The sequence below is a fragment of the Gadus macrocephalus genome, chromosome 4 (assembly GCF_031168955.1).
Source record: "Gadus macrocephalus chromosome 4, ASM3116895v1".
Classification (NCBI taxonomy): domain Eukaryota; kingdom Metazoa; phylum Chordata; class Actinopteri; order Gadiformes; family Gadidae; genus Gadus; species Gadus macrocephalus.
In genome coordinates, this window is record NC_082385.1 from 18,847,371 (window position 1) to 18,858,066 (window position 10,696).

At 44.8% G+C, this 10,696-nt stretch overlaps 1 long non-coding RNA gene across 1 annotated transcript; it reads left to right on the forward strand.

Moving 5' to 3' along the window:
- The first annotated feature begins 555 nt into the window (after positions 1-555).
- LOC132456292 (uncharacterized) lies at positions 556-2,136 on the forward strand. The gene is made up of 2 exons (XR_009525413.1): positions 556-1,794; positions 2,005-2,136. It is a non-coding gene; the product is annotated as an uncharacterized LOC132456292 (long non-coding RNA).
- The last annotated feature ends 8,560 nt before the right edge of the window (positions 2,137-10,696 follow it).

The following is a 10,696-nucleotide window of genomic DNA, read 5'->3' on the forward strand; positions in this document are numbered from 1 at the left end:
AAGGGCTAGAATAACAACCCCAAACAAAACCCAGTTGGGTGCCAGGCAGCAGCAGCCTTCCAGGCTCCGAATGGTCTCATGAACCCATAAACAACGGGCATTCCGACGTCTCTCCCTCTTCCACAACAGGTAAAGACATGCAATGCTCGTAATGTCGGCCATGGTTGTGAATGAATTCAGAAGCACCGCGGGCAAAACTTGCCGTGCCGCGAAACTTCCCGTGCTGCAAAACTGCGGCGCAGCAAAACTTTTGCTGCACGTCAAAACCTTTGCTGCGCCGCAAAACCTTTGCTGCGCCGCAAAACTTTTGCTGCGCAGCAAAATTTGATTTGCAAAACTTCGGCGACAACGCATTCGGCCAGCAAATGCATCTTTTGGTGTGAACGCAGGGTTACTTGTGTTTATATCGAGCCAGTTCCGTGTTTGGGGGTCTGTGCCGTAAAGCAATTCGTTACATCGCGAGACCTGAGACTCCCGGCAGAATCTTGCATATTCCCTTTCTCCGATGTGCTAAATGTATAATAGAACCATCGCAATGACTCTGTTATATTAACCCATTTATGCCTAAAACGCCTGCTAAAATCCTATGCTATTCTAGGAAAAAGAACCTCATTTCCTGAGGTTTTTCTGAGAAAATAGTAAGAATTGTCAACGTCTACATAAACCTTAATATCTAAGCCTCTGGAGCACCTAGAAACATGAAATAAAAAGCATTTTAAAGGTAAGAACTACAGGTTTTATTAAAACATGCTCCCTGAGCACAACCATAACAGCAACATTTTAAAAACATTCTCAAAACAAGATTAAGAAGAAAAAACAGTATAAATCGATGATATAAAATACAACAAATAACATTTTAACCAAAGCATTGTAAAGGCACACCCCTGACCTGCAGATCCAGCAACAACTTCACGCTGGTGTAAAAGTTGTCCATGTAAACACACAAGTTTGACCCAAAATACGGTTTAGCCAGGTATGACACAATCCGGTAAGCCAGGCCTGTCTCGGTCTTGCCTGCAATGGCCCCTGTGTAAACTTGAAAATTGTTTACATAGCCTGTATTGCTCTCTGCCATGACCCACACCTTTATCCCCCACTTCACCGGCTTCATGGGGAGGTACTGCCGGAAGGCAAGGCATCCCTTGTATTTTACCATGGACTCATCCACGCTCACAAACCCATTGACCTCATAGAGGGCCTGGAACTGATGCAAGAGGAGGTCCATGAACCGCTGGATCTTCCACAGTTTATCGGATTTATCCAAGGCAGGGTCCAAGTTATCTTCTAGATGGAGATATCTGAAAATGCATATATGACAAAGAATTTGAGCCTGACATTTATTTCCATCATTGTGATTATTTGTATTATGTTATTTATAGTATTTATATTCATAATTGTATTACTATTTATTCATTATTCCATTATTGTATTTATAACTAACATCATTGTATTTATTCAATATCAACCATCATCACCATTAGTAATTGCTATAGCACCACTATCATTACTGGCCATTCCGTTTTCTAAGAGAAGAGAATGGAACTCGGAAGAGAGCACAAGAAAAGAAACCATAAATATTTACCTCCAGATCATGTCGAAACGGTCCCTTGACATTTGTTTGGTAGAGCCACTTAGTTTGCCTCCAGTAATCAGTAGTTTGCTTTAAAATTCCAAAGCAAAGACACAGCCCGAGGAATGTTTTCATTTCTGTTTTCGGGACCGGGGTCCACTTGAGGTCGTGGGGGTCTGAGCTCGTACCTGTTGCGCGTACCGATTCGTTTCGGTCAATAACGTGTCCCACAGCTGATCGGTAAAGATCCTGGAAAACACATCGAGTGGGCTAGCATCCAAGGGGATCGGTTGTTTCAACCCCGGTGTGCGAGAGAATGTCTTTGTTTTCCGAGGCTGGTAATTGCCGGTTCTCCAGTCCACCTGGAATCCCCGAAAGTCATCCTCCTCCTCTCCTTCGGTGTCCAAAAATTCCCACTTCTGTGCCCGATCCAGTGGATCAACCGGCACAAAATCATTCTCGTCCTCATTCTCATACTCAAATCCCTTGAATTCTATGACAATATCACTGCCATCGCTATCAAAATCCTCCATGTTCATTGCTACTTCTCGGTCGCCAGCTAGACGCGTCGCTAAAAACAAACAGAGAATATCGCGTGGCTATATGATTGATTGACGTGATTTTCAGCCAACCAAAGTTCGTTTTAGTGGTCTCCTGATCTTTACCAAAGCCTTAAGACCCACCCCATGTGTATTTTTAACCAACCAGAGTGAGTTATATGCTGCATTCGTGATGAAAACAGCACGTGTACAAAATGCTGCGCTACGCAGCAACCGGCAGGAAAGGCTATGTTGCGCTACGCAGCAACCGGCAGGAGGGGCCATGCTGCGCTACGCAGCATCCGGCGCCAATGGGGTCAATCAGGCCAAAAAAGTTGCATAGTTCCCCTTTCACTCCTGTCTGGTCTCTTTTCTGGTCCTTCTTTTTATTCTTCTTTTGTTCCACCGACAGTCGCCTCTTGGGTCCCTTATCAGTCGATTGATCCATGATGAATACAACAATTGCCTCGCAACTGGCTGTTTATATCTAGCCGGTGCCATGTTTGGGTGTGTGTCTGTGCCGTAAAGCATTTTCGAAACTACAATCTGACTACATCTGACTACAGGCGCGATTGGATACTTACGCTGCGTCACATCCGGATTGTGTCGGTCCGAACAGAGCAAGTTGCATATTCGCTTTTTCCTTCGAGAAGCGACTTGGGGCAATGAAACACCCGCCAAACGACCCAGAAATGGTTGTAGAACGATCAGAACGACTCTCAACCTGCATAATTAAGGTTATTTGGGCTAAAATTGTTGCATAGTGGGCTTTTAACATGAATGACGTTGTTGGATTTAAGGCACTGTGGTGACTTTTTATCACTAAAAGTGTTTTAGTGATAATGGGATTTTTAGACTGGTTCAGCTGCTGCTCAATGACTCTCACATTCCTCTGCTTGTGATCATTGCAATTCACCATTTATTGATCCATTTATTAAAAAGATCCAAAGACAAAGAACGGGTGCATTACGGTATCATTTTTATAATATTGTTAATAGCCTAATAAACATTTCAGTTGCGTTAGTATTTAATTTTTCATTTGCTTGTTTAGCTGTGTATGGCAGTTAACAATGTTGGTGTATTACAATTATTTATGTGGGGAGGCTACTCCAACCTCATTGCTGATCGATATGTTACCATTTATTAGTAAAGAAATTATCGATTGCATTTTTTGTAAATAGTTGGAAGGAATCTGTTTCTTAAGCAATAACATTGAACTGTATTTTTTTCTAGGCCTACATAGATTTACTATGTTGTTTGTGTTACATATATGGAGTAATCTTTCATATTTATGAAGTTAACTTATACTTCCATGCAGGGTTCGAGGTATGATTCCATCTTTGTGGGGGTCTCTTGAAGTTGTTGAGGGGGGGGGAGAAGACCGTACCGGACCGTAGCGGTGTGGGTGTCAGACTGACTCGGCTGCCAGATCGACTCGGGGTCCTAGATGCGCAATAATGACGCACTTCCTGTAAACGCTGTCTTTTAAATGCGCATGCGCGTTCATTCATTCCCATGTTATTCCCAAGTATTAATGATCTCCTTTTGTTTTCTAATCTATGCATAATAATCTAATGTACAAATTATAGTTGCCTATACTTGGGTTCCTTCAGAATAAGAGTCCCTAACAGGAACTGGGTTACATATGCATTCATCAGTGCTTTTAGACGTGTTTCCAATGGCTTTGTTTGTGCGAAAGAACGGGCTGCGTTCAATGAAATCAAAACCAAAACGGATGAGCCTTCTTTTTACGTCCACGATTGAGCCCCGTTTATAAACAACCCTTCCGGGTTTTGTCCGTTGGCTTGTGTTGATACGTCAAGTGTCGATACGTCATCTGTAAGCGCAGGACCCCGAGTCGATCTGGCAGCCGAGTCAATCTGACACCCACACCGGCCTTGGTGCTAAAAAACAAGAATATTTCTGCATCCGGTACGTCATGAACTAGGGCGTGGCTAGGCTCCCAAGATGCGGAAGCATATCTCTCCTTGATGTTGCCCTGCGCCATTGAGCAGTTTACATAGGAATGAATGGGCGCCATTTTGGAATCCGGTGTCCATTCTATGTCCATGCTTTTAATCACGCACCGGTTCGCTATTCTCTTAAAGACACACGCGCATGCACACGCACGCACGCACACACACACACACACACACACACACACACACACACACACACACACACACAGAGACACACACACACACACACACACACACACACACACACACACACACACACACACACACACACACACACCAGCAGTGCATGGCAATACATTTGACCTTTCAGATTCTTCTGTTCAATTCATTTTACATTTCTGCATTTTTAGCAATGCTTTAGGCTTTTCATTCTGAAAAGACTGCTGACACCTTATTTGTTTCACACCGTTTACATTTTCTTAAATGGTGTGCATGTTAACATTGTTTACTCCATTTAGACTTTTGAACTGTTGTTCAAATCCCTTAACTTGATTCAAGCAATTTAATGTTTCTTTATGTCTTAATCTATGTGGCTTTATTAAAAAATATTTTCAACCTCACTCTGTACTACAGCACTCACCGCATTTTCTGCAGGAAATGCATTTTCTAGTCACTATTTATTTTTACTTATTTATATTTACTTTCTCTTGTATTGTTGCTGCTATGCGGCTTTTGAGGAACCAAGCTTAAGAATTATTCTCTCATTTACTTGTATGATAAGATGCAATGTGAGTTTAATCACGATATTTGCGATGCAGGCCTGGTCACTGACCCTCACAGGCAGAGATTTTAACTCCAACATAAATATATAATATTAACACATTATTTGGGCAGAAATAAATAAATTACGTTATTATAGGCCTGTGTCACATTTCAGTATTATACACAATATATTTTGTTTGCTAAAAAAAAAAAATTTGTTCATGCATTTTGTTCACCCACAAAATCTATGAACTATCAGACATATTGTTAGCCGCAAAACGCATTGGCATCACAAAGCATACAAAAATGCTTTTCACAAACAAAACGTCCTTGCAGTACTGATAACATTGCCAGCTAACCAAACATTAATCTCACATAGGGATTTTCCTCCTCACATCTTCAACATGGATGCCTTTACATTGTGCTTATTAAGGTGGGCTGCTGGCTACTGAAGCGTGAGCGACTGCTGTCTACACATCGATGCACACAAACACAATTAGACGCACAATCTCCTCTGCCACAGGGGGGTCTCCAGGGAAGAATCTGGTCTAGTGTCCACTGAAACACTTCAGCAATGTTACCTTAAATACTGGCTCTATATAAGTATTGAATTTGAAATCGAATTGGCTAGATGCTACAATTAAGTATAGGCTACTCTTAGTTAATTATAGGCTACGCTTAGTTAACTTTAGGCTACTCTTAGTTAGGTTAAGGCTATCTTGGTTAAGCATAGGCCTCTAGTTGTATGTGCATGTCCGTCTAACATTTATTGAACTTTATTGATAGCAGAATAATTAAATAAGGTGCATTTGCAATGATTTTTTAAACTCTGTTCACTCATTAAGTTTAGTGGTTTATTGTTGTCATATACGGTAGTTAATGCGCTTGCGCATATTGTCATATGCGGTAGTTAATGTGCTTGCGCATATACTGGGGGTTATACGGTAGGTCAGTATTACTGATGTGAGTGAGACACGCGGAGTTAATAAACCGGAGTTGAGCATCCGAACATGTATCTATCGCATTACTTTACATGGTGTCAGAAGTGAAAACGAAGTCATGCCTAAGTTCCCACCTCCGACAAACTTTTCCTTCGATAGGCCAGGAGAGTGGCCGGAGTGGAAGCAGCGTTTTGTGAGATTCAGAATCGCAACCAAGCTGGACAAGGAAGATGGTGCTGTGCAGGTTAGCAGCCTGATCTACGCTATGGGAAGCGAGTCGGAGAACATCTTCCGTTCGTTTAACTTCGAAGATAATGCGCATAGAGATGATTATGGGAGGGTGCTTGGAAAGTTTGATGATTACTTTGTGCCAAGAAGGAATGTAATACACGAACGTGCATGTTTCCATCTGCGCGTGCAAAGACCAGGAGAAAAAGCGGAAACTTTTATCAGGGCTTTGTATGAACTGGCAGAACATTGCGAATTCGGCGGGAACAGAGATGAGAATATCCGGGACCGAATCGTAGTTGGAATACTTGACAAAGATGTCTCACGGAAATTGCAGCTGACAAAGGACTTAACACTAGCGCTGACTATAGAGACAGTCAGGCAGTCGGAAGAAGTTGCTTCTCAAGTCAGCATGCAAGGAGAGACAACGGGGGTGATACAAGAAGTCACTCACGAGCGCAGCAAATACCCCAATCACTACGGTAAGCCAAAAGGGGGAAATAGAGGGCAATGTGGACTGTGTGGGAAAGCGTGGCACAGTAAAGATGAAAATTGCCCGGCTCGTAATTCCACATGCAATACATGTAACAAAGTTGGACATTGGAGTAGAGTGTGTAGGCGCAGGCAGGCAGTGAGTGAGGTTACAGAGCAAACGGAGCAGCAGTCACACTTTCTTGGGGCTGTGAGTAAAGCAGACGGGTCGCCAGAGCAATGGGCCGTCGAGTTACTGGTGGGCTCTACACCAGTTGACTTCAAAATCGACACAGGGGCCGATGTTAACGTCATCTGCGAGGAGACCTACCACTCACTCATGCCCAAAAGAGCACTGCAGCCTGCAGAGATGCCACTGGACAGCCCAGGGGGCGAGCTGCAGTGCATAGGACAGTTCCAGAGCACTGTGACCTACAAAGGAAAGACTCACCCACTCACAGCATATGTCATCCGCGGACGTACGGTCAACAACCTACTCAGCAGGCCGCTGTCTGTGAAAATGGATCTAGTGAGGAGGGTGAATGAAACGGTGTGCAACAGAGGACATCCACAGGCATATGGCACGCATGGGACTTTAAAGACTGAACCAGTGAGAATACTGCTGAAAGACAATGCTCAGCCATATGCTGTATACACAGCACGACGCGTGCCTCTCCCTATGCTGCAAAAGGTAAAGGAGGAGCTCAAGAGGATGGAGGGAAATGGCATCATCGAGAGGGTGACACAGCCCACGGACTGGTGTGCACCCATGGTGCCAGTCTTGAAGAGCACAGGTAAAGCCCGCATATGTGTTGATCTCAAGAGGCTGAATGAGGCAGTGAAAAGAGAACAGTATATCCTGCCTACTACTGATGAGATTACAGCAAAGCTGAGTGGGGCCACTGTCTTCTCTTCGCTCGATGCCGCCAGTGGGTTCTTCCAGATACCGCTACACCCAGACAGCTGTAAGCTCACTACCTTTATTACACCATTTGGCAGATTCAACTTCAAGCGGCTACCGTTTGGAATCACAAGCGCACCAGAAATCTTCCAGAGGAAGATGATGGAGACCCTGCAGGGGCTGGAGGGTGTTGAGGTCTTCATGGACGACATTCTGGTCTATGGGACCACACAAGAGCAGCACGACGGTCGCCTGGAGAAGGTAATGCAGTGCATTGTGACAGCTGGTCTGTCACAGAGAAGTGCTCCATCAGGCAGAGTCAGCTGCGGTTCCTTGGACATCTCATTGACCGGTCCGGGATCCGGCCTGACCCAGACAAAGTGAAAGCTATAAGGCAGCTTTCACCACCAGCAGACGTGCAAGAATTTAGAAGGATACTGTGAATGGTAAATTATCTTGGAAGATACATCCCCATGCTCTCTACCGTAGGACAGCCGCTGTACGAGCTCTTGAGGGACAAGAATTCATGGACATGGAGCCACGCACAACAAACTGCTTTTGAACACATCAAGGAGCTGCTGTCAACTGCACCAGTACTTGTTTTCTATGACTTGAACAAGCCCACGGCTGTGTCAGCAGATGCAAGTAGTTATGGACTGGGGGGTGTGCTCCTTCAGCTCCACGGGGAGCAGTGGAAACCTGTGGCATATTGCTCCAGACGGCTCACTGAGGCAGAAACACGCTACGCCCAGATAGAGAAGGAATGCCTGGCCGGTGTGGGCATGCGAGAAGTTTGACAGATACCTCAATGGACTGGAGCAGTTCAAGCTCATCACTGATCACAAACCGCTAGTGCCTCTCATTAACAGCCACAGTCTAGACAATGTACCTCTAAGATGTCAGCGTCTTCTCATGAGGCTCATGAGATTCAATCCAGTGGCAGAATATGCGCCAGGGAAAACTCTGGTCATCGCGGACACCCTGTCACGCAGTCCACTGGCCAGCACGTGTGCAGAGACAGACACACACAGTGACGTGGCATGCTACGTGGATAGTGTAGTAGAGGGGATCCCTGCATCATCAAGCAAGATGGATGAAATCAGAACGGCGACAGCAGCCGATGCCGAACTGCTGTCGGTTGTGAAACTCATAAAGAAAGGATGGCCTGAACACTTGAGCAATGTGCCCATGGACGCGAGAGAGTACGTCCAAGTGAAGTCAGAGCTATCAGAACACGATGGCCTGGTCCTCAGAGGAAGCAGGATTGTCGTGCCAAAGTCAATGAGAGGTGAGATCCTTCAGAAGATTCACGAAGGGCACCAGGGCCTAGTCAAATGTAGGGAGAGAGCGTGCTCATCTGTGTGGTGGCCCAGACTCTCTACGGAGATAAGCATGCTTGTGACGTCATGTCAGGTGTGCTGTGAACTGAAAAGAACACATCAAAAGGAACCTCTCATCTCCACACCGCTTCCAGAGCGACCCTGGAAGAGAATTGCAATGGACCTTTGTGAGCACAACCACCACAACTACCTGGTAATCTCAGATTATTACTCCAGGTTCCTAGAGATACTGCACTTACCCTCGACAACGAGTGCACAGGTAATTCAAAGAATGAAAGCGGTCTTCGCCAGGTTTGGCATTCCAGATGAGGTGGTGAGTGATAACGGACCCCAGTTTTCAAGTGCGGAGTTCAAGGAGTGCGCGAGGCAGCTCGACTTCAAGCACTGCACATCCAGCCCTCACCATCCACAGGGCAATGGGCACGCAGAGAGAGCTGTACAGACGGCAAAGAAAATTCTCAAGCAAGAAGATCCTGTGATGGCTCTGATGAGCTATAGGTCCACTCCGTGCTCCACCACAGGCTTCAGTCCAGCCGAGCTGTTGATGGGGAGGAAAATCAGAACCACACTCCCCACTCTGGAGAAAAATCTCCTACCCAAATGGCCTAGCAGGACAGCTGTGAAGGAGAGGGACGGAAGGGAAAAGGCTAAACAGGCTCACTACTTCAACCGCCGTCATGGAGCCAGGCCCTTACCTGCCCTGCAACCAGGAGATGCTGTATTCTCCAAGTTGGACCATGAAAAGTCATGGTCTTTGCCAGCGGTGATCTCAAGCGAGAGCACCACCCCGAGATCCTTCGTCATCAGGACGCAGCATGGAGCGGAGCTGCGGCGGAACCGCCGTCACCTCCAACCAGGGCCAGTTCCCCAGCCCATCCCAGCAGCGCACAGGGACGTCACAGGGACAGACACACACTCTGACGGTGCCACCATGTCAGAGACCGTTCCTGTGAGTCAGAGTGTGGCTACACCCACAACCCCTCTGCCCGGTCAGACTGTGACCAGATCGGGACGGGTGTGCAAGCAAATCGACAGGCTTGACCTGTAAATAAGTGCAGATCATATGCCCTTTTGAAAAAAAAAAGAGAAGAAAAGTTGTATTGATATTAATGTGATACTGTTGATTTGTGAAAAAAAAAGAAGAAAAGTTGTATTGATATTAATGTGATACTGTTGATTTGTGAAAAAAAGAAAAGAAAGTTGTACAGTTGTACATGTTTATCTGTTGATAAGGTTTATCTGTGGGTTGAGGGGAAAGAGACCTGTGTATGTTAGAAATGTCTCCATTTAAGTTAATTCAAGTTAATCTTGGTTTATGCTATGACCTGTTTGAATAGGCATTTTCAGTTAAACTGTTCCTGTGATGTTATGGACATAACATTTTAGAAATGTCTCCATTTAAGTTAATCTTGGTTTATGCTATGACCTGTTTGAATAGGCATTTTCAGTTAAACTGTTCCTGTGATGTTATTGACATAACACTTTAAAAAGGGGGAGATGTCATATACGGTAGTTAATGCGCTTGCGTATATTGTCATATACGGTAGTTAATGTGCTTGCGCATATACTGGGGGTTATAGGGTAGGTCAGTATTACTGATGTGAGTGAGACACGCGGAGTTAATAAACCGGAGTTGAGCATCCGAACATGTATCTATCGCATTACTTTACAATTGTCACCCGTCTACAATGAAGTACACAAAAATATTATTATTATTAACTAATCTAATTCAGTTGTGTGTCGTTTTAAAATGTTCAGGTCCCATGCACAGCTCTGCAGGAAATGCAGAGGAGCTGTGTCGTTTTAAAATGTTCAGGTCCCATTCACAGCTCACATGGGACCTGAAACTAATCATGTTTTTTATTATTCAATAATTATAATTATAATATAACATAATTATGTTATAATTACAAAACAAGTCACTGTTTTCACTGCAGTTCCCTAATCGACCAAACGGTGGCGCCCAACCCTCAATACACACCACCACGCACACAACTGTTGTGTCAAGGTTGGCGTGTGTGTGTG